Source organism: Neodiprion fabricii, chromosome 3 (genome assembly GCF_021155785.1).
Source record: "Neodiprion fabricii isolate iyNeoFabr1 chromosome 3, iyNeoFabr1.1, whole genome shotgun sequence".
Classification (NCBI taxonomy): Eukaryota; Metazoa; Arthropoda; class Insecta; order Hymenoptera; family Diprionidae; genus Neodiprion; species Neodiprion fabricii.
The window spans coordinates 30551234-30574876 of NC_060241.1; the positions used below are offsets into that span (position 1 = coordinate 30551234).

At 41.5% G+C, this 23643-nt stretch overlaps 1 protein-coding gene across 7 annotated transcripts in view; it reads left to right on the forward strand.

The window, feature by feature from the left end:
- Positions 1-2193: 2193 nt before the first annotated feature.
- The window catches only part of LOC124178820 (voltage-dependent calcium channel type A subunit alpha-1), a 118321-nt gene continuing 96871 nt past the window's right edge, over positions 2194-23643 (forward strand). For all 7 annotated transcript variants that reach the window (XM_046562502.1, XM_046562503.1, XM_046562506.1 and 4 more), the window contains exons 1-2: positions 2194-2400; positions 3475-3623. The gene's annotated coding sequence lies outside the window, so the exon portion shown is untranslated. The remainder of the gene's footprint in view (positions 2401-3474; positions 3624-23643) is intronic.

Below are 23643 nucleotides of genomic sequence, written 5' to 3' on the forward strand. Positions count from 1 at the left end.
CGTGACTGCAATTTCTAGCTTTGCATATTGTCGAAGTGCCGACTACGTAGATTTAATTATTTTGGTTTTCATCGTTACTGTGACGATTCTGGTACAATACATTTTTTCGGGCAATATCATTGGAGTTTCGTATCATTGTGTGCTCTAATATTTTGTTATTCAATCGTTGACCCCACCTGTTTTAATTCGATGAACCCTGACCTCTCCTCTGATGTGTTTAAAAGTTACGTACGTTGATTCAGGAACATGCAATTCGAATTATCAAAAATTATAATTAGACATATGGTAAAATTTACCACCTTGGTATCACTGCCTAATTAATAATTTTGACTTTCGTAGAGAGAACTGGCCCGTATAATACGGAACCGCAGAACCACACAGATTGGATGCACAGTCGGTTTATAGACGGCTGTCTGGCCCTGATACCATCCATTCGCAACGAGACACATTGTTATTGAGTATAGGTAACAATTGGTTCTTCAACCGTAATTAATTGGGTGAGCAAATAACAGAGTAATTTTCATTCAAAGATTATCGGTATCCCGGGGTATCGAACCTTTGTTAGCTAATAAATGGCTCCGTCGTGTAAATAATCCGCCCTAGTCACGTAAGAATTAGCTGGAGATTATTGTTGACGTCGTACAATTTATACGCTTGTAATTAAGACAATTTAACACCAAAACTAATGACGTTCCTTTCTACCGGTGCAACGATTAATTGTACTTACGAGGGCTAATTGGTTCAAGGCACATTTTTCATTAAACTGAATCAGCTCAATGTTGAATATATATTAAGCGTATCTTATATCTATAGTTATATATTTTTTTGTATATCCGACACTTGTCGGACTGATGTCTTTTCTTTTTTTTGCTAATTTTAGGAGATGAGCAGGTTGTTCATCTGTGATTACCCATTTCAGAATTTAAATTGGCTTTCCAGTCCAGTGTTGTACAATGCTAATTGAAAAGTGTAAGAGATTTAGCTAATATAAAGAAAAACACTCATGTCGACTAAAAATTCATCCTGTTCGTCAAGGCTTTATTCTGAAATTTTTAATTACATTGACATTATATTACATTACATCATCCGTGGTTTTTATTTGCTATTTGTAAATAATCATCGAAAATATCGGCCATCCAGAGTTGACCTTCGACATAGCTGATGAGTAGAAAGGACCTCTACAAACGATGGGAGTGTTTATCACCCTGCGAAAAGTTCCGGGGGAATGCAGGTCACGTAGGTTCGAGAGGAGCCTCTTCACGCCTCACCGTACGGAACTGCAAATGATTGCCTCGTTTAGCTGGGAATCATGTCAAATAAAAACTTTCTGCGTCGACAGGCAATTGAAACGAAGGGGAGTTTGCCTCTTATACACTCATGCCGGTGCGCTTGTTGAAACGCTTCTACTGCATTATTATATCGTGAGTATATCGAATAAATTAATGTTCATTGATGGATGCTTCGTAAGTGCGCGTGTTTATATCCATACACATTCGTTACTATATACACGGTAATATGGCTCTCAGCCAATAAGCAATTTACCAAAAAGCAATTTTGGTGATACGCTCTAGTGGTTGATCGTTTATTGACATCAAGTACATAAAAAAACTTAACTTTCCCGTTGCATAAATTCATCATCACACACTCCGGTAAAACCGTAAAACCGTGCGTAACAGCACCAGGAAATATACTCCGTACATATTTGTAATAACTCCTCTATATTCTTCATACAAACGGTTGTTATAAGGCAAGCAGTATAAGTGCCAGAATAAGTGATTTGACGTCGCACTATTAGATTCTGGTGCATTTCATTGCGCAGGGAAAAAATGTTTTGACACTTGACATTTTAGGTAGAGTCAAGTCCTTCGTGGTTTATTTCTTCACCTTCAATACGCGTCATTAATTTGTGAAGTTTCTTATTACTGCGGAATTATACGTCGCGTCGCGAACGTACAAGGGAGGAAATCGACGGCCGACCAAGACGCGCAGCTGTTACGTATTCCGCGATCGGTGTGTGTATTCATGCCCTAATTTCAACGTATGCGGTAGAAGCTTCATTCTCGTAAGAATGGAGCGAGGAAAACGAAGATGTAGAAGAAACGTCCTTTTCCTATACATCGACAAGGCCGTAGGCCTAACCTTTCGTGCCGATATCAACAGTAAACAAAAGAATGTGCGAGGTACACCACTGGCAGTCGACTCGGATCTCTCGCAGAGGCAGGAGTGCCGACGCGATTTTACGCGATTACACCTAATGTTTACGATCGTGTTTAATACGTGGCAATAATAATTGTGCTTCGAGTATTGTGAGATGTGCTTTTTAGTGAATTAGTCTTCTGCTCTGTGGTAAAGGGGATGTTTCCTCTTCGTCGATTCTAACGATAGTGGATTATCTGAATGGTGAGCTTGAACATACCGGAAAAAGGATTTCTCGTCTCCAGATATTAGCATTTTAATAACGCGTGCATTTTGTCGACAAGGATAGTGCGGTGTCGACGCATTGAATTATTTGCGCGGAAACTCTCGGGGATATATCTGTGGTATATAACTATATACGTACCTATACGCAATTTATTTGATTTGAATATGACGGCGAGCAATTGCATTGTCTGTTTTAAAACTCACGCGGTGGGTGAACGATAAATGAATAATGCATGTCATTACGATAAATTTTTAACGATTCGATTGTAATGTGATCCGGTGAATGTGGGCTGTAATTTTGAAAATCGCGTGATCTAATCACCTGCTGGTATTGATCCGAAATATTGAGGTAATGCAGGTGTATCTCCTTAGAAGGTATAACTTATTATAGCTTGAGGCAATTATACGGAAATTACAAACGAAGCTTGATTTTACAATAAATGAAATACCGAAACACAAGGGGAAAAGAATACCATTTATTATTCTTTTAGAATTTTTTGCTTCTTGTTTATTCTTCCGAAATGAGTTTTAGGCTGGTGCGAGTATGTTTTATAACTTTCGATCCCTTACCTCCAAACTCCCCTCCCTCTCAACAAGATTGATTGTACGCGATAATAGGTTCCCACAGTTTCTGTATAAGATTAAGATCACTTATATATTGAAAAAAATTAAATTAAATAACGATCGTGCGCAACAAATTAATATCACATGCTTTCTGTATACGATTTGCACTATAAATCGAAACGTCGAAACAAAAAATACGGAGGTGGAAAAAAACAAGAAATCTAAGGGATTTGGAGATTGTCTTTGAGACGGCGTTTGGCGGTATGCGATTGGTTGTAACTCGCGATTGCGCAGGCGCTGGCTTGAATTTCATTGGTTACGAGCTTGCGGAGTTCGAAATTCAATTGAAAGCGCCAGTTAGTGTAGCGACCGTGCGGCGCTTGCAGGCGCTACGCGTAGCCTGCGTAGCTTTAGTTAACGGTGCGCGCGAGTGAATTTTTAGTGGATATCGAACAATCGTTTATGTGATAAATAATGAAATTATTCCAGAAAATCAGTGATAGTGGTAAGCAGCGGGTGGTGATTAATGTTGAAATAGAGGAATAGAAAAGACGACCAGAAGAATAGAATGCCCAGCTGACGGATACCCGATCTTTTTAACACTCAAGTGGAACTGAAGATTGCAGAGACGGTGGAAGGTAAGTTTTACAACGCAACAATTCAGTCTTTCATTGTCCATACCGAATTCCTCTCGTTACACTCGCTTGTATTCAATGAGACCAATTTTTGCTACCCCGTCGCTCCGCTTCTCTGTTAATTTTTACTACGATTTACCCATCTATCCGTAGGGTATAAAGCATTTTCCCATCGCCTGCTGTACACGAAAAATTGTTCGTAATCAAACTTCCTCCGCACAATGCCGAGTTGACAGTTCAGTATTTGCAATATTTGCGATATTTTTAGCACATATAGATAGAATACCTGTTGCGTACAAATTGGATCGGGTAGAGTATCTTGATCGGCAAGCGAAGTTTTTATCAGGTACAAAGTAATCTCAAAGGTTGGTGCTCGTCTGAGGACTTTCAACTACCGTTGAGAAGGAAATGTCATTCTGTGAGTCTGAATTACCGGAACGAGTATTAGTCCAGAGCAATCCACTCGACTCGACAATGTTCTCGACATCCTTTTGTTACTTTGTCGGAGGGGAAGCTGTTTGCAGATTGTGTAAGATCGTACCGATATATGCGCGGGGGTCCTTCAGGTGTGTTGGTTATAAGGAAAAATCTCGGCAATGAGGGTGGGATAAAAGAATAGCGAGGGGGGCAAAAGCGAGGGACTTACAATAGGCATTGGACGAGTATATAGCGAATGCGTCAGTTTTGCATTTGCAGAATTTCGGAATTCAAACGCCCCGAGTTTGACGAAGTATCGCAAATTCACTATTGATCTGCGGGTGTGTTACTTGGATAATTTTTAAATAAAATAAGTAAATAGAGTGAAACAAGTAAGTAATTAAAATAAGGAACGCTGCAACAGGTACAAACAAATTTTCTCGCTTGTATTACGAAATCGTACGGCAGGAAACAATAAACTCCCTCGATTACTTCCCGCTGAATGATATCTACCCGCGAAGTATTCATGTAAAAGTTGAGTGGAATTCTCTCGAACCAATGTTCACTTAAAGGTGTAGAAAGATACTCACAATTTGTTTTCAAACGAATTCAGAAGTCTCAGTAAGGCCTTATTAAATAAAAAAGAATAAAAAAAAAATGAAGTTGTTAAATTACAAGGGGGAAAAAAGTTTGAAAGCCTACAGTAGAAAAAATGAGTGGTTTATTTCAATTCAACGATTGAATGTGTAATGCGTTCTAGTATGGTATAAGCGCTGCAGCACTTGAATTTTTCGATTGAAAAATAAGCTTACAAAAAATTCAAAATAGCTATAACGGGACAATATACGGGGTAGAAATCCCAAGGGAGAACTAAGTTAAACATCTGAGAACGGATAAACATGGATAAAGATCAAAATACAAGACAGAAGAGATCTTAACATACGGAAATACCGAGTAACGCTAAACGTTTCAGATTCTACAGGTAGCATTGATCGGAGCAAGACAATATGCGATAGCAGCTTCCAGGTGATTTACTTGAAAAGTTGCCCAAGTCATGATGAAACTACGATGCACAATAACTCTCCGTTTATGGGCCCGGTAATAAGATAGTAGGTATATACACTTTTCAAATGGGTAAATTGACTTTCGGATGAGAATTGAGCTTGCAAGATATTATAACGAGGCAAAAATTAATGAGCAGAAAAATGACAGGGCGAAAGTAAAGGACTATTTATTAACGTGACGGGAGATTTCGATTTGCAAAAGCTCTACGCGCTCTAGCTGTCAGGTGCAAAAGTTGAGTTCGTAAAATTTGCAAAAAAATGAAAACGGTGATTAATAGATGTTCGGAAGAATGCCGGGGATAAAGAGGAATTGTTCGCGGATTCTCGCGCGGGTGACAAATTACGCGTACACCTAATACTCTCGGTTCACGGTCCGATTTCCGGTTCGTATTGTAGTCCTGTGAATTACCGACGGACCCAGTTGCGTCGGGTTCCCTCTTCATGGGCTCGGTCACTCCTGAAGTTGATTACCGAATCGCGGAGATAAGCATCAGCCGTCAACAATTTCGAGTGGAAGCACTAAAAGTAAATCAGCGAGAAATGACAAACAGCTAAAAGCGTTTCGGACCGGAAGGATCGAATAGGTTTTCGCAAATCAATACGGTTAATGGAAAATTGATTGTACACCACGCGCTGGACAAATCACCGATGCGTGGTTGAAATTAAAACGTAGAAGCGAATCGCTTGTATCATAGTTGCTGGTATTTTTTTGGCTGGATGTGAAGGTTCTTGCAATCGTGACAAAAAAAAGAAATGTTAAAAAAAAAGTCACAGCTTTTAACACACATGAGCAGGAATAAAATTTCATGAGCTTATGACGGGCAGTGAGAATAATTGAATGGAGGTTTAACTCAGTAAAGAGAATGGATAAATGTAAAATAAAAAAGAAATAAAAATCGAAAATATAATATTAACATTATTATTATTACGTATATAATACATTATATATATTATTAACTGAGCGCGCTAAAAGTGTGTGGAAAGAACTCTGGCTAATTTTTATTCCACCTGCAGAGATTTTTAATCTTAGAAAGTATGGCAAACTGGAAATTTTTCAGTTGTCGACTTAAAATGTTCACAATATATTTACAGATGATTATTTCTTATCGTATAATCCTTCTACTCGCGAAAATGCCATGTTTGTGCGTTATAGTTATAAAAAGAATAAGAATTCTGAAAAATGCTTCGTGAGCAGGATTTGTGAAAGGTGGTATAAATTGAGCCCTGTATATAAAAATAGAAGGGATGAAATTCGCCGGTATAACTGAGATATATGTATACCGGCCGGGTGATGGGTATGGATGAGAATAAGACGCATTGAAGTTTACAACTGTGGAAAATGGTGTTGGGTCGCGTCTGACTTGTCGTGCGTCAAGAGATAAAAAATATTGGCTCAGAGTGAGGATTGTCAAACCGGTTACGAACTCGCGAAGCTAATCCTCAATTCGATGTTATTGATTTTTGCACCAATCATGTTTTATCCGAAGATAAATATACGCTGCAGGCGTTCCACATTTATTGCGTGCAAATAATCGAGTACCTGTAAAAAAAATTGGTGTGAAAATTCTCGTGCTGTTGATTTAGTCCACAGTCGAAGCTTTTCAAATGAATACGAATCCGCGGCATTCATTCAGCTGCAAATCATATTGGGTCGAAGAAATAAAATCGCGAAGAGAGCCATTCACAATTTGGAATAAATAAATTGCTAGAAATGTAAAAATACGTCGCAACTCAAACGAATGATTTATCCAACGTTCTGTAAAAAGTCTACATAAGTATGTATATCTTGAATAAACGAAACTCGCAATGTTGAGTAAAGAAATTATTATTAGTCGAACGCAATGAGTTTTCAAGTTTCTAACAAAATCTTCTCTTCTACTGTATCCAGCTCATTTCCGTAGAATCAAATAAATATACAGTCGGTAAAAAATTAAATGGACCCATGGTATATTTATTTTTTTATGTTCATCCATGCAGATGAAAAATGCCGTATAATGTTTGTTTGTTTGTTTTTTTTTGCGTCAAAAGCCACTGTCGAAACTTTGTAATGGAATATTGGAGGTGAGAAATAAATGAGAGAGTTCGATTAAAAAAGTCTTCGACCTCACGCCAGAGCTCGATTAACCGGACTTCCGGTACTTGTCTTTCTTCTCTGCGTGTCAGCGGTAAGCTCAATCAAACTATTTAATTAAACTTTTGGCGAACCTGCTGCGATTATGCTACTCGAGGCTCTCTGTGAAAAAATTTGCTCGCGACTTATGATTATCGTTCAGAGTCTGCCGTTCGCTCGAGGAATATGATGCCTGTCTGGTAATTCTCTCCACATGAACGCCTGCGTGGGAATATTTAACGACCGCTTGTGTAATGGATACAAGTAATTCCAGTAAGACGTAAATATAATAGCTGTGCGGAAAGTCATACTTGGTGCGTGCCAGATTATACGCACAGCAGGCGCATACCCGTTAAACTTTTGATACCATCGGATATACATTCGTTTCCCTAATCGAGGCTCTGAATATTATGAACTTAGTTGCTACAAAACAATGGATACAGGTAACCTTGCATGTTTGAGATAGGCAAATTAAGGATTAATAAATCCGAACGATATCTTTTCAGGTCTCAAGCCACGCGTGTTACTTATGCATTTTGAATAATTCAATGAATTCGGTGTGAACGATGTTCGCGATTTCGCATAATTTAACTATGTAAAATGTACCTGGTCTTTTTCTTCGGAATTTCGACTTCTTAGTTTGATAGTTTCTTCGCAAATCGTAGGACCAAGTCAACTGAGTTCATGCGGACATTTCACTCGTCATGCTTTCCTTTCCTATAAATTCGTTCTGTTAAAATAATTTTTCTGCGAATGGAATTATTAAAAAAAAACCTAGGATCTCGATTAATTGGTTTGTCGTTACACATCTTCTGTACAAATATTTTTACAAATCAGTCCTTACATTTAACATTCCGACCATGCATTGACTACTGTGCCTTTTTTTCACATAGGAAAGTTCTCGATTATAATATTTGTTAGTACACATATATTTGTTCATACTTCAACCAAATATTTGAAACTAAGCATGGCACAGCTCGTTATAATTCTCTCTTTATTGTTTCTCGCACAATTCATTCCGAGGATAAAATCTGACAGATTTTTTCCGTGGTCCGCAACAATTCCCTGAGATATTTTTTCAGACGAAACGCTGTAACTTCTGGAAAGAATCACTTCGGGGTATCGGTAGGAGTTATTATTATTAATTCTTTCGTAACGATAACCCTGAAGCGTCTGTTATATCAAACGTTGATTCGTAACTTTTCATTTCGACAAGTCTCGGCGAGGCATTACGAGACTGAGCCGGGATATCTCTCTTCCTCAATTTTCCGGCTACATTCAAATTCACCCTGTTGCTTTATTCGCACAGGCCGCAGGGAGCTGCCGGGTTACGAACTGACAGGGTGCGCCAACGGTCGATACGCAATCACAGCCCGTCTGTCTGCAGTCGGACCTTACACCTTACGCCTTACGCCTTACGCCTTGCGTCTTACGCAGACGCTTTTCCACACGCACAACCCGACACGAAGCACTAAGGCTAAGGTATCGTGCCGAATGATACACCCCGGATCACCACCTTCGTAACGCGACCGCTGCACTGCTGAGATTCCTATCCGAGTTCGCGTTAATTCGACCCGTCATATTACACCGGCTACCTGGGTAAACCAACCCTCTGGGATTAGGGGAAGGCATTCGCCTCCCGTCTTAAGTGTATTATACGTTCGTTAGAATTACACGCAATGGACGCTCGATGCATGGCGGTGTGACATTTTTTGTCGATTACATCCCGTAATGTCGGTACAATATTTGGCGACGCGATACAATTGTTCTTGTCTGATAAGTTTTTTGGAAAAGGGGAAATCAACCGTTTCCCGTTATCGCTAGTCGATGAAAGTATCGTCTACTAACCATCTATCAAGTTTCACATTCATTTTGCGTTTGCAAACTTTTTACTATAATTGTATTTGCTGAATCGATGGTACGGATGATACTCGTCGTCTGAGAGAACGTACAATTTATTGTACCCTCTTCGTTATTTGAATCGAATGAATCGTCGATCGGAAATCGTCGGACAAACGAATCCCTTGGTAAATTTAGGATTTTAACTTCACTGCGGCATTGACAATAATCATATACTACCTCCTAAAAGAGAATCAAATTCGTTACATCTGACTGATGTTGAAATTTTGTAAAATCGCGGACTTTTAAAAGTTGAACAGTAATCGGTACAAATTATATTACCTGAAATACTACCGTTAAAAAAAGTTGACAAATACATCGGACAAATTTTAAGGGAAAAGTTTACCGCGGGTCGTGTTTTTGGCGATACACGGTACGCTAGGTATAGAAGGAATAATTGATTCCCCCGAGAGTTTGAAGGTTTTCACCGGTCGAGCCATCGAGCCGCGGCTCACCGCATGAAAGCAGCGTTCGCGGCTGCAGGAGGGATATTTGAGAATTGTAGAACGCGACGACGACGTCGGCCGATGTTCTGATTGGATCAGCCGGAGTTTAGCTTGGCCATCGGGGGTCAATGAGGAGGCGGGCGACACGTGTATGCAAGCAGTGTGACCGTTGTCGGTGTTGGGAGAGCGATGCGCCGGTTGATACCACATCGCCACATGTAGGGCTGCTCCCTAACATTGTAATCAACTCTTTGATGTCCGCAGCAGTCTGACGTGACGCGATCCAAATTACCCTTAGACGCCCCCGAGTCTGGGTTACGGCGTCTCCGAGTCCTGTACGCGACGATACGCCACAGGCCCCCCTTTTACCCCGGCGATTTTCCCAAAATTCTCGAAGGAAATTACCGAGATCACGATGGAAAAAGTTCTTCCCCTTTCTCCAGATTTCTCCATTCCATGTGTTTTCGGCCGGTGTTACCGAAAACTTGCGGATCTCTGACTCCGAGGGTCGAAGGGCGGAGAATTTCAATCATCGTTTCACCGTATTATATGCGCGAGAGGATTCGCCCAACCAAATTTTCTAGGGTACTCGTTCATAGAAAACCCGGGGAACAACCCCATTAATTACTTTTATCGAGTCGACTGTGAATTGAATCGAAACAATATGGGCGAACGGAGAAATTCAGGGGCTTGACAATTTGTCGCAAGGCCGACTTAATTGTTCCGGGATCAAACGTCGCTGCGGAGTTTCGGGATCGCTGGCGTATGTATGCGGTATACATACACACGTGCCTATAACTGTATGTTCGGCAGGGTTCGTCATAGATATCGCAACTCGTCCGCCAACTCGCTCGACTCGAGAAGGCTTTCCATTATTGTTACGTAACTGTGTGCAGCTTGTTCAGGTTACAGTTTCTAAGGTTTCTCCCATCGGAATCGCGGGACCAAATGCCTGAGCAAACAATTGGCAATAGCTGTGTCTCCGATGCCAAGAAGTGTTTTATTCGCGTTCTTTTTACATCGGTTGCGTGGAAATCACGTCCGCTTTTGCACGCTCTGTTTTGTTATTCATGCCTGCATTATTTTCACTTTTTTTTTTCCTCTTATTTTTCTTCTCTCACTTCACGCATCGATTTTACCCTCTTATTCTTCATCTTCTCCATTTTCTCACACCGCTGCTACGTCCCTACGTGTTTTTCTTCTATGTGCCGTTTTTGTTCATTCTACCGATCGTGCGAAATGTGTTTGTTATCGAAGCTAAACATTCCACAAACGATTTCCCCGCAGTATTACAAGTGTATAACGGGTCTTAGAATGAATTACCAAGCAGCGATATGTATTTGATGATCCTGGAATTTTTTGCATCCTGCATTCGTTAGAAATGACTGTTTTTTTTGACGTTTTTTCGTTGATCCACAGCAATATCGATACTGTCGAAAGAATTGAAACTAGACTTGAATCTGTTCTCCGTATTCGAATCTTCGTCCTCTTTTTTCGAGTCCACACCGCAGAAGGTGAATTAATTCGTAGCTGACGATCGAATAACGTTCAGGTTGGCAAGCTGTTTGGTGGTGGGCAGAAAAAGAGTAAAAATAAAATAAAAAAAACTCATGACGACGCGTCGTGAGCAGATGCAGGATTGGAATATACGTCCGGAAATCCGGGAGAGAGGGTGAGCGTTTCGTGAAATCTGACGCCGAAGTTGGAAATTTCGATTAGCTATTTGAAATTCACCTTTTTGTGCTCGAGCTCGCAACAATTATAAGTAAGTTTCCCCTGACATGTTTGTGCTTTTCTATGCTTTTTCCATGAAACTTATATACACGTGAAAATAGGCGTTACATACCGAAGGAAAGCGTGAAAGGGAAGCAGAATTCGCGCGACGGTAGTTGCTCCGTTGCCTCTGAGTAAAGCTTTGCTAGAGCCGAAATCTATTTACTTTCAGGCTTCAGGCTTGCCAGATTAAGAGAAAGGGAACTTGATCGCTGGCTGCTTAGCCCCGTTCCGCAGGTGTACGTTCAGCTAGTATACATGCACGGTATTCACGAAAGATTCGAAGTACTCAGGGACGAATCCCTGAATCGTGGATGGGGGAAAATCTGAGGCAAATATATTCCGTCCACGTTTCTGATGACGGCCGGCTGAACGTTAAGCCACTCATTTTGGGCCTCTATGCCCCGCGTTTGATGCAGAATTCAACCCGACTAAATTCAAAGCGCCGCGGTACCTATTAGCTAGCCGTGCAAATTAGCTTAGCCTGTGTAACATCCGCGAGCATACACGCGTATCTGTATACATATTTATATCATACATCGTCGTACATAACGCTATATTGTGTGGCAACCAACCGCGTTACGCTTCGGCCCGTGAATATACGTGCACGATGCATAATGTTAAGGGATTAAAAATTTCTCAAATTCGTTTGTTCACGCTGATGCGATAAATATGGTGTAGGTACTCGACACTTGTTAGATCTTTCGTGACCCGCTTATGCTACGACTTAGGTACATATGCTACAAACTTTGCAAGTTGGGTGGTTGAAGAGTCCGAGCAAAGAGACGCCGTGCAGGCGACGTCGAAAAAAAAGGGTGACAAAAAGGAATCCTGACGAAAAATCGTAATTCAATTCCATCGATTGTAACCCGAGAGCGGATTAGGGGGTGCGACGTCATTCGTAAAATACAGAAAAGCTCGGTGTAGGGAAGTCGATCTTAATTTACCAAGGAAGAAATGGTCGGGATTTCAGTAGCTGTGATATCGAGTCCTCGATCCCCGTAGCGAACGTCGCGTGTACTTCGGTATGGTTGGTAACGTGTGTAAGCACAGCTGACTGCAGCGTTAACTCTCGGCGTCCCGGAGCGCGAGAGACAAATCCAGGCTAACTTTGGGAGTGCATCCAAAGTCCTGACGAGCAAGTTCACTTTGTGTATCACAGGGATGTATACGCGCGAGCAGACGACGAACGCATCGAGCCCCCGAACCACGTGCATCGCCAGGCTTTCGTCGGTGGGTTGAGACGGTGTTCACCACATTGGCCTCCAGGTCCCAGGTTCGTCGATCGATGCCCGGGGCACGCTCTATATATAGCTTGCTCTCTCCTGCTGACGGATATCAGGGACTTAGCCCTTGACTGATTGTGGGCACTTTTTGGCGAACGGCGATCTATCGGAGGGTGGGTGGTGCACCAGATGTAGCACTTTACGTCCTGTCTAAGGGCCTGCAGCTGTGCTGTTGCGATTTTCTGCACGGGATGAAAGATGACCGAGCGAAGGGAAGAAAGAGAAAAAGAAAAAGACTCTTTCCTCAATCAGACCTTTGACCGTGAATCAAACGATCCTCGATTTCCCTCGTACCTTTTGTCCCTTGTTGCTGTTTATCGTCGCTTTTCACCGCTTCTTGCACGCCCTGTACTCACATTCTCCTCGCCAACGGATGGGCATTAGATCTGGTTGATGAACAAGAAGCATGCAAATTCTGGTCTGAAGCGCCGGACCAGCTTATTCATGACTCTGGAGATTGTTGCATCGCTCGAGTTTCCCAAGTATAACAGTTTCAATGTTGGTTTAGAGGAATACGCGATCAACGATTCCCTTTGTGTTTGAAATTGTTTTGTCACAGTGCTACGTACTTTACCCATTCAATTACTCTCCGGTTGATTTACTCGTCTACGCTTACGCCGCCATTTTCTTCATTCTGTTTCATTACCGGTGATAATTAACAAATCGAAAAGAAACGTATAAATCTACAGCGCATTCGCTAAAGAATTACAATTCGTGCCTGCGTGTACACCTGAGTATAATTAATGATGTAAAAAATATTACACAGCGGTCCGGAAAAACATCGTTGAGAATATTCTTGCACGGTTATATTGGATTACAAGGATTAACTATATTTTTAATTCATTCCAGCTGTGGCGAAGCGTAATTAGGTTGTGTAAAGCCAGTACCGATGTGTACCAAAGTCTACTCCACTCAAAGTACGTTCGTATTACCTCCGGGTTTTCTAACCCCTTTGCTACATCCGCTTTGTACCTACTTGAGCTTTCACGGCAAAGTTCCTCAGCTTACGATGGACGGAGAACATTCGCCTGTTGAGTCTGACAGTTCTGGGACGATCGGTGGGAAATGGAATTTTTGTGTTTTATGAAATTGGATGACGGGTTGAGATTGTGCGGGTAAAAATAGACCGCTCGCGATTGTAGGTCGATAATTTCGACTTATTCTTGCATGTCGAATGGATCTGTGCGTTTTGTTGACTAGAATTGAAATTATCCGCATTTCACTGCGGCAATTGCTTTTATATTACCAATATTTTTTCTACTCTGTCAACGGTTTGCCTAATTCAATTTTTACCGGCGATTGATCTTTGTTAGCAGCTGAAGTACCGAGTTGGCAAGCAACGGAATTGTGAAAGCGACAAAATCATACATAGTATTAAAGTTCGAAACCCAAGTTTGGATGGTCGGATGTTCGGAAAGTGACGTCATCAAATTTTTTTTTTCTCTTGACGTCATCGATCCATATAGACGATAATCAGCTAGCCGAATTCCTCAGTCTGGAAACCACCGCGCAGTAAAGCGGACGGATGAAAATCGCGCGCCGCAGATGTCGAGTACCGGGTTCTCTACCTCCTGGATCCTGCGCTTCGGGTCCGCTTTCTGATGCAACTCGAGTTCCAGGACAAGCGCTCCGTAATTCTGGCTGTCCAGGTCCTTGACCTGGTGACTTTTGACTTTCAGGACTAATTTTCATGTTTACAAGTTTGATTATTGAAAACGTCATGTTTTGTACCATCAAACCAATATGCATGCTTCAGATAACATTTTGAATCGGAAAAATAAACCGAACGACCAGGATCAACAAATTGCGACTGGCGAGTAGTTGGCATAGTATACATAGGAATACACGACAATAACGTCGTTCAATTAGAGCTAAAATTGCTGTGCGTCGTGTTTCAAATCTGTTAGCACTTAGCTGATTGTTCCGTGGTATTTTTTGACGAAATTTATTGTCATAAAATCACAATACGTTATACTTACATGCATGTATAAACGTGATTTTTAACATTATACAGGAGAAATCGTACGGGCAGATTCGGTTTGCGTCACATGCATAAAGGCAGTGTTCATTCTGTATACTGTGAAGCAGATATCAGAATTTTTTGGGGAGTCCATCGTGCCCCAGTCTCCCCTACAGCTATGTCATATTATATGGTAAAACACTGACAACTAGTAAGCGAGTGCACGAGCACAAAAACCAGTTACACCAGGCATCCGACCCCGAGCGAGACTTTTAAAGTTAGTTGATATTAATCGATCAGGGTTAAGGTGCCGTTTTTTTCGCTACGTTTTGACTATGCAGATTAATAAATCTATTTCCATTTGGGGGAATGTTTCCTCTGACATTCAAATTGACCCTGCAGTTTGCTTGACTTCCAAATCTTCCGTCGCGTGACATTCGCGTCTCGTTCATACAGCTTCGTTAAACGCCAAGTGAATGTTATCATCGGAGAAGGTGACGTGAGGCTAAAAAATATGGCGAAAGAAAACATTTTTCATTGGCAAAAAATGGTCGTTCAGTGTCGATGTGCTTGTGAAAAAGTCATACATTCTATTGTGTTAACTTCCGTACACCTCGACACGTGTGGTAATGGCCGATATATCTTTCTGGGTATATTCAATGGACATAAACTCTTCTGGGCGCAAGTCACGGCCCACCTGTTGCGAGGGTTAAGCTTTTGCATTTCACGTACACTGTTTGCGACCAGAGAAAACATAACAACATGAACACAGGTGACAGTGAAATGTTTGTCGTTCAGATATAGCAAATCGTTCACACGCAACTAGTCATTCGATATTTGCCCGAATAAAAATTAGTTGATGGGCGAAATTGACGCTTGAATAATACTGTGTTGAAAATTATTACGAAACTTAACAGTCGTGTACTTTATAAGCAATACCTCAAATCAATTAGCTGCGTATGGTATTTGTTAGGGTGGCGGCTCAGCTCCACCTTGAATTCATTTGAAAGTCCACCTTTGGACGATTGGTATCCAAGGTAAAACGAATTACCGTAGCAGAAGTCGTTGGCTTTATTGAAACGTCAGTCGCGTCGTTTAGGATGATAAAAACTCAGTCTTTTTCCTGTTTGCAATGTGCTTCTGTTGTTTTGATTCAATATGGAAATGGGACGGTGTTATTCTTTCGATCGAAAAAGTTACAAAAACACGGTAGAAAGCTCAGCACAAAACGTTGAAGCGGCTTTACGCTTACGCTGCATCATATATAGCCGGAGTAATGAAGGAAGTTATAACTTGGCTTAATTATTTCGAAATTTTATCATTTATTCAAGCTTAAGACGGTGGATATCACGTCTGAATTTTAGGCAAATCCTGTCGTTAATTACCTTCTTTATAGCTCTGGATATGGTAATTAGTTTCGTATTAAAGACTGAAAGTTGTGCGGGTGTAATTTTCGTCCGAGTTTTGCATACGGTATGAACCAAGAATAATTTTCCATTCTTGACAAATTACCCTGCACGGTATGTCAAATGATTTTTTGATTTATACTCAACGCGTACCGGAGTACCTCGAGGTGCATGTTTTTCTTTTTTTCTGCTTTTTTCTCCGAAAAACGAATTCAGCAGCATTCTTCGTAACATTGACTCGAGGGCCACGTTCTACACGAAAATCGATAATTCTCTCATCGCAATGCAGGACGATGATCGGAGCCTACGAGAACTTGAATTCAATTTCCGGTTCAATAATTTTGCCAGCTTAATTCTATAACCAGCTCGACCCAAAATACCCTAAGCCATTTCAAAATAGACGCTCGTTATATCTCACCCTGTTAAGGGGTTGCCTTAATCGATTTCGACGTTGACGTATAATCTTCACAGCTTAACAGCCCCATTCTGTATGCAATTCCGAACGAAAACACTACAACCTATTTTCACTTGACGCAAGGATAATGAAATGGCACGGATTGTACGAAATCGCAATAGTAAATTCTTCGAATACGTGTCCTTTCTTTATTTCTGCGTCAAATGAAAACGAATCGGAGTGTTTTCGTTCAGAATCGCGTACAGGACGGGGCTCCCAAGCCCTTTTTCGAGCTTGAGATACGTGGACTTCGATATTTGGCAGATATATACGTCACCCTCGAAATCGACCAGAGCACAGACTTAATAGGTGTACGGAAATCGATTCGAACATTTTTCGTCGGCTATTCCCTCCCTCAAAAGTTGAACCTGCAATCACGGCGTTATACTGCAGCACCTCCGTAAGACTTGAGTCCTGCAGGAATAGTTCGGTTCGCCTCTAGCGTGTCGGTAAGATATTAGATAATCCACACGCTACCGTAAGCCTCGTGTCTATATATGTATATGTATATGTATATGTATATGTATATGTATATGTATATGTATATGTATATCGTATACAGGGTCTGGCTGCCCGCGGGGTGCGAAGGCGTAGGTACCGGATGGCCGTGTTTCGTTGGTAGGCTGGGTAAAAGAGGTAGAGGCTAAGAATTATCGCTCGTTGAGACCTAGGCCCGTGACGAGAGATCGATATTGCTCAGAGCGAGGCGGATGCATGCAGGTATACCTGTAACACGGTATTGTGTACGGTATACGTACATAGGTATAAAGAGAGACGTGGTGCAGGTTTGAGCCTCGGCAAAAAGCTCGTACCGGAAAATATGAGAAGCTATTTTTCACAGCTATTAGGTGTGTATTGTGGCCCCGGAATGCGGCAACGGCGTTAGCTGAAACATATCTACGATGCACATAAGTCTTGCAATATGATAGATTGAGGAAGCGGCGAAGGGGGGACCTCGGGTCTTATCAATGCCGACGGGGAACGAGAGCGGTGATTTTGTCGGAACGGGATTCGTTTTGCACCGCACCCTCGGCGAATCCTGTCCATCAGGATTCTACACCTTCGAGAGAAATGCCTGTGTTTACAGGAATTACCCACCCCACGTCCCCCGCCGAGGCGGAGGGCGAAATCCTTTGTAGCGTTTCTCGGGAGGAATTTCTGTTCCGACTGGCGGGACCTGCGTCGAACGTTTTCGATAACCCACCGAAAGCAAGACTCGCGAAAATCTCGGGCCGCATAAATTGTGGATCCGTAAACGTTTCGCGGTCGTTGAAGGAGATTGGAAAGCGCGTTTCGTGCGCACGAAATTTATTGTTGATTATTAGACCGAACAAGGCACTTGGTTCCGTTTTCACCCTGTCGCCAGCGCCTCTCGCCGGATCTCTAATTCGTTATTTCGCCACGTTTCGTCCGCTCGACATTTTCGGCTGTAACGAACTACGGGGGGAAGGAAAATCGAAAGACAGACGTAGTGTGAAACGTGAAATTACTTCTAGATCCGTGTTTTATCGCAGGATCTTCCTTGTTCTGGTGTTCAACTCATCGGATTGCTCTACCGAGAACAGCTTGATATTGATTGCCCCGTTTGGCCCACTCTATACCTAACGGAGAGTACGAAAAATAGAAAGAAGTAGAGAAAAATGGACAGGAATTGACAAGGCTGGGTCGGTTCGGGGCGCGTTGATCTATTGTTCTATTGCACCGGTCGATATTCGAAAAGGGTATTTTTATCGCCTGTTGTGAACACTGTGAGGAAGATTTTTAGCGAAAGAAAAATACGAGGCGAAAGTAATAAGACGAGGAGGTTGATTGCGAGTCCTGGAAAAGTACAATGCAGCTTACAAGGAGAGTAAAAATTGGATGAAATTATGTATTTTTTATATTATACCTGGGCGGTACCACAATCTCAGCGGCGATATGGAAACGTTAGCGAAATGTAATAAGGTACAGGACCAACCACTGACTGAAGGTTTCACCTCAGGGCCTCACCTAAGGGTAACCGGAATATGTAACCCTCGCATATCGCGTCGAGAGAAAAGGTACGGGGGAAAACATGAACAAAGAAATGGGGGAAATGTAGTAAACGAGAGAAAGTGGATCCAGGGTGGGAGTGGCGCGAGGGGGGCAAAGTGGATTTAGGACAAAATGGAAAACCATAAATTTTAAAGGTTGATACACGTCCTCGCTGCTTGTCCACACGTCGATAGACACGGCGTGTCCGATGCGTGTTTCCTGCCTGAAACCACGCAGGACCTTTTCTTGGATCTTATTTTCAGCTACGAAGAAAAATTTCGCCTGGTATCCTATCATAGGATATCAATAAATATTCTTGGCTTATGTTCGTAACATTTTTTTTGTCATTAATCGATTACTCGCTTCGACGCTTAGACTTATCAATTGTTTTTGTTTTCTCACATTAGGAATCCATACACAGTACAAATATCCTCGGGTATACGAAGTTGAAAAAAGTGCTCAGTTGTTGCCGGAAGCTCGTTGCGTTATTGGGGGGAAAAATGTCTGTAAGCACGACGATCCTTGTACAGGTGGTTCATTTTTTTCTAACTTCTTTCGTAAGGTTTTACTGTTCCACGAATCCCTTCGTCTTTTATTTCCCATTAGCTCTCTTTAAAAATTCTTCTTTCCCTCCGGCAACTTTATACCCATGTACACTTTGTATAATGTATATGATCTCAGGTTGCACGGATTTTCAAGTTACGGAAGCGTTATACTTATCCCTGCTAAAAATGCCAGATAGAATTAATAATTTCATATTAGAATTGTCAGAGAGCATCAGAGATCCGGGTTAAGTGACGATACAGCAAATTCGGTTTTTGAATGTATATCTAATGCGAATTTAACAGTCTCTATATCAGGCTTTTTATGCATTCATCGGAGAAATTGTCGTCTCCAACAATAACAGTTTCGAAAATTTTAATATCCATTTTCACCGTTCTCATTATTGTGTTCTTTAATAAAATTGAAGCAAAGAAATTGGAGTAAAAAGATATATGTATTATGTAATGAAAAGAAACGTAGAATGGATCAAACAATTTACCCACCCTTGTATATATTAAGTGTTACATACCAGAATCTCTTTTTTTTTCATTCGAATGAACAGATCGGAGAGAAAAGTTCACATGCCGTGTAGTATCTACGTATTATACATTCGTAACGAAGTTTTCGACGACTCTTGACATCATTCCTCGCGCTGATTACGAAATACTCACTGATTGTGAAAAGCTTTCAACTAAGGACCGATTGTGAGTCTATTCGAGAGAGAAAGAGAGATTATGAAAGTTGGGCTAGTTTCACCAGCGTGTGATCTTTGAGACCCCGATAAGCTGACGAATCATCATCATCCCAAAGTTCCTACGGTTCTAGGATTTGTTTAAAACACACGGGTGAGTTGCCAGTTCCTGAAACTTCAAACTTCGGGATTGTAATCGTGACGTGGCATTGTGTCAAAGTAAAGCTGCAGGACAGCTTAAAATGACGCAACTTCGTATCGTCGAAGGAAACGAAGCAGCTAACGTCGGTGTTTCTTTTTCCTGGTATCCTCAAAATATCTGGTTACATTGAGGGGACTAGGGAGGCTTAAATGACGGTTGAAAAATTCGCTAAATTGAGCTCAAGGGGACTAGGAAGGCTTTGACGGATGAAAATGTGGAAAAAATTCAATTCGCCTTTATGAACTACTGAAAAAACATGCAATGTTTTTTATTTTTCAATTTGATTATCACATTTTTGTCGATGAAAATCAGTCGTAAACATAAAAAAATATTTATAATAAAGCTAGATATAGTGCGTTGAAGACAATCGTGCGTCTAACTTTCTAATTTTACGCCTGTGGTACATGTTTACACGCGTTTTTCTCTAAACATCGTTTGTCATTAAGTTTACCACGATAACTCAAAAACGCTTCAAGTTATTGCCTCGATTTTATTTATTGTTCAAATAAAGATAACAATTTCCCTCACATATTGAACTGACCTCTATGTAAAAAAATTAATTCTTTCGTGCTGGTATGATAATAAATATAGCAAATTTTTCGTGTCTCAAATTATTAGCCGTAATTTTTTTTAACTTTGACATCTTTTTACAAATTGTAAGTTCTATCTACGTAGGCGAATTCCCCTGATGGAACGTTGTTTGAAAATTTTTTAAATTACGCTCGATATATCCCTTATTCATAAATACTTTTTTACTAAAACCGCTGATTTTCATCGGCAAAAGTGTGACGTATAACTTGAAAATAAGAAAAATCGCGAATGTTTTCTCAATTAATCATAAACGGCATTTGAATTTTCACCTCATTTTTCGCCGTCAAAGCCTTCCGGGTCCCCTCAAAGCCAGCTGTAGCGGCGAAAGGTGTCAAGAGTGTTCGGAACCACCGTTGACCACTTCAAGCGAAGAATCCCACGTGCATCGAATGATTATGCGTCAAAGTGAGGCGTCCCGAGCTTTCGGCCCGACGTTAGGACGGCTCGTGTTTGCGACACACCCTTGCGCCGCTTTTCTTGTTATATCTTCTCTGTTTGCGCTCCTAAATCACCTCCTTCTTTCCTCTCCTCCGCACCCATGAGAACCTCTCTATCCGCATCGCCTTTTTTCCCGGTGCGAGCGAGCGAGCGAAAGTAATTTTATCACCGTCCTTGCGAAGCTGAAGCAGGCATTTTATGGGGAAATAATTCTCTAATGGCGTGTGTATTATAGTACATGTGGAAGTCAGCCATCGTACCGCGTGGCGTTGACGGAGCCACGAGCCTGTCGTCTAGGGCAATTATTACTGTAATCTAAATCTAACATCTGATCGTTGAACCTGGTATACGGAGGTCCGGTAAGTGCTGGTTATACGAGGAACGTGAGTGCGGAGCCAGTCGTACGTCGTGATCCTATGTTTTATTAATTCGCTAATGCCGATTGATGCTGAATTGATCGACAGGCGGGAGAAAACGTGGCTAAAAAATCGCTGAGAAACTAAACATCGGTGCACTTAAATATTGGGAGTGATCGATCGTTACTCGATTCATATTTTTATACTCATTTTCACATGGTTACGTATGTACAATCAAACAATACCGCCTGTGGAATTTTTTTTTCCATGATCGATGCAAAGTGTGGGACGAATTAAATATTTCAACAGAATATGGTAAAATTGGAATATGTATGTACGTACATATGTCATATGTGTGCCGGATTCACCGTAATCATGTACCTCCGTTTCGCGATCGTATGTTGAAGAGAAATTCCCTGAATTCAGGACGGAATTTCCACTTCAATCAGTGGTAATCCGTCGGCGCGTAAAATTTCATTAGCGGTATTTTCTCGTTCATAAATTGTCTGGATGACCCGCACGTTGAGCAGAACAGTGCAACGCGACGTGAAGAAAAAAAAAAGGCTAAATTCAAAAGAGATAGAGAGAACGAGGGACGAGTTAGAGGGAAAGAAGAACAACGAAAAGAAAAGGAGAAGAAATTTTTAACGGTCGATAAAAGGGGATCAGCAAATTTCTCGGAGTACCGATAGTTAGAGTCAATTGGGATCAGAGGCCGGCTTAACAAACTGATGCCGTCTCAGTAAGTGGTTCTGACGCCCGGATGTTTTTTCACTGCCGTCTTCGGATCGTTCTCTTCCTATTTTCGCTACGTTTGAAGTGAGTAGCCCTCCTGCTCCTTTATTTTCCTGCTTGGCTCCAGGCCACCCAGGGGCGCAATCGATCGCCGATAAAACTTGTTGCTATACGAAGCTCCGCGGGTTTCAGCATCGGCGAAATAACGGATTAAACGAAAAATTATTGCATCATACTCATCGATATGAGAGATCTCATACCCGGAGCGATGGGTCCGGGCTGACTCCGCATAAAAAACACTGCCCTGTATTTCTTTTACCGAGTTGACGAAAAAACGTTAGCAAAAATATCGCAGACTTTTTCTCCATCACCAAATACATGTATCTACGTATACGTATATATGTATAGGTAATTATCGAAGCAAAAACCGAACCAAGAATTAATGCTCTAGACTGCTCTGCAGATCACGTCTGGCTTCGGGGAGTCCGTTCTTTATATATTATACGCGAAATGTCGTACTTACAAGATAAGAGGTGACCATTTTTCATTGCCTCGGCCTAATGGTCGGTGATGAAGAGTGCGGTTATATCGTATAACGCACACCCATGTGAACATATATATATATATATATATATATATATATATATATACGATGCGTGCGTTTGCTGTGTGTGTATACAATATATATGTAACGGGATGGAGGAGAGGAAATCCTTATTCGTATTAATCGAGCAGTTCTCTGAGTTTACCGCCACTCACGTCACTTTCGCTCCGAGTACATCACACGTGCGGGAAAATGTAATGAAAATCTAACGGCAGTGCATTAACGCGGCGAACTCAGCGGCTTTAAACTGCAGGACTTTGTTTGACTTTAAGGCCGTTCATCTACCGGATACCGGTCGATATTTCATAATTAATTAGTTTTAATTAACATTTATCTTGGCTGTTGAGGCAGCGTTTGGAGTAGCGAGAGGGGCGGAGGCTCTGATCTCGTTATCCCGATGATGGACGGTTGGTAAACGAAACGTGAAAATAACCAAATTGCCAATGTGCTGCCTGTTGATCCTGGTAGCCGCGGGAAATCGAATTTTCTCTTGATGTCACACCGCGTTGCTTTGCTTAGGGCGGGCTCGTTCACTCAAAATTCATTGCTCGATCACTTTTCAGGACTAATTAACAGAGCTAAAGCGAATCCCAATATTATGCAGTGCATGTTGATTAATAATATACTCGCAGGGAAAAGAGTATGATGATATTTATATTGTAATACGGAACATTGTTGACTCTGGGGCTTTTGTCTTGGTTGTACAATGTTCTAAAACGAATGAGTATCGGATGAAACGTTGCAACGTCAAACGCTTCAATTAGGTACGCACGTGTGACTCGCGACGCGACGTAGACGGAATAAATTACTGTCCACTATACTCGTGGAATGAGTAGTCCCTTGAAATTTTCATAATCTCGAGGGATTTTCCTCGTTCCGCACTTCTTGTCCGATTCACTTTACCTTTCCGATATTCTGCGTACCTGGGGAATCCCTTGTGGTGGTGTCACTGAGTTGAATAAACCCTTGTCACAACGGATGCAGGCTGTCACCTGATTCGATTCTGTCGTTTGAAAATCCTTCGCGATTAACGCG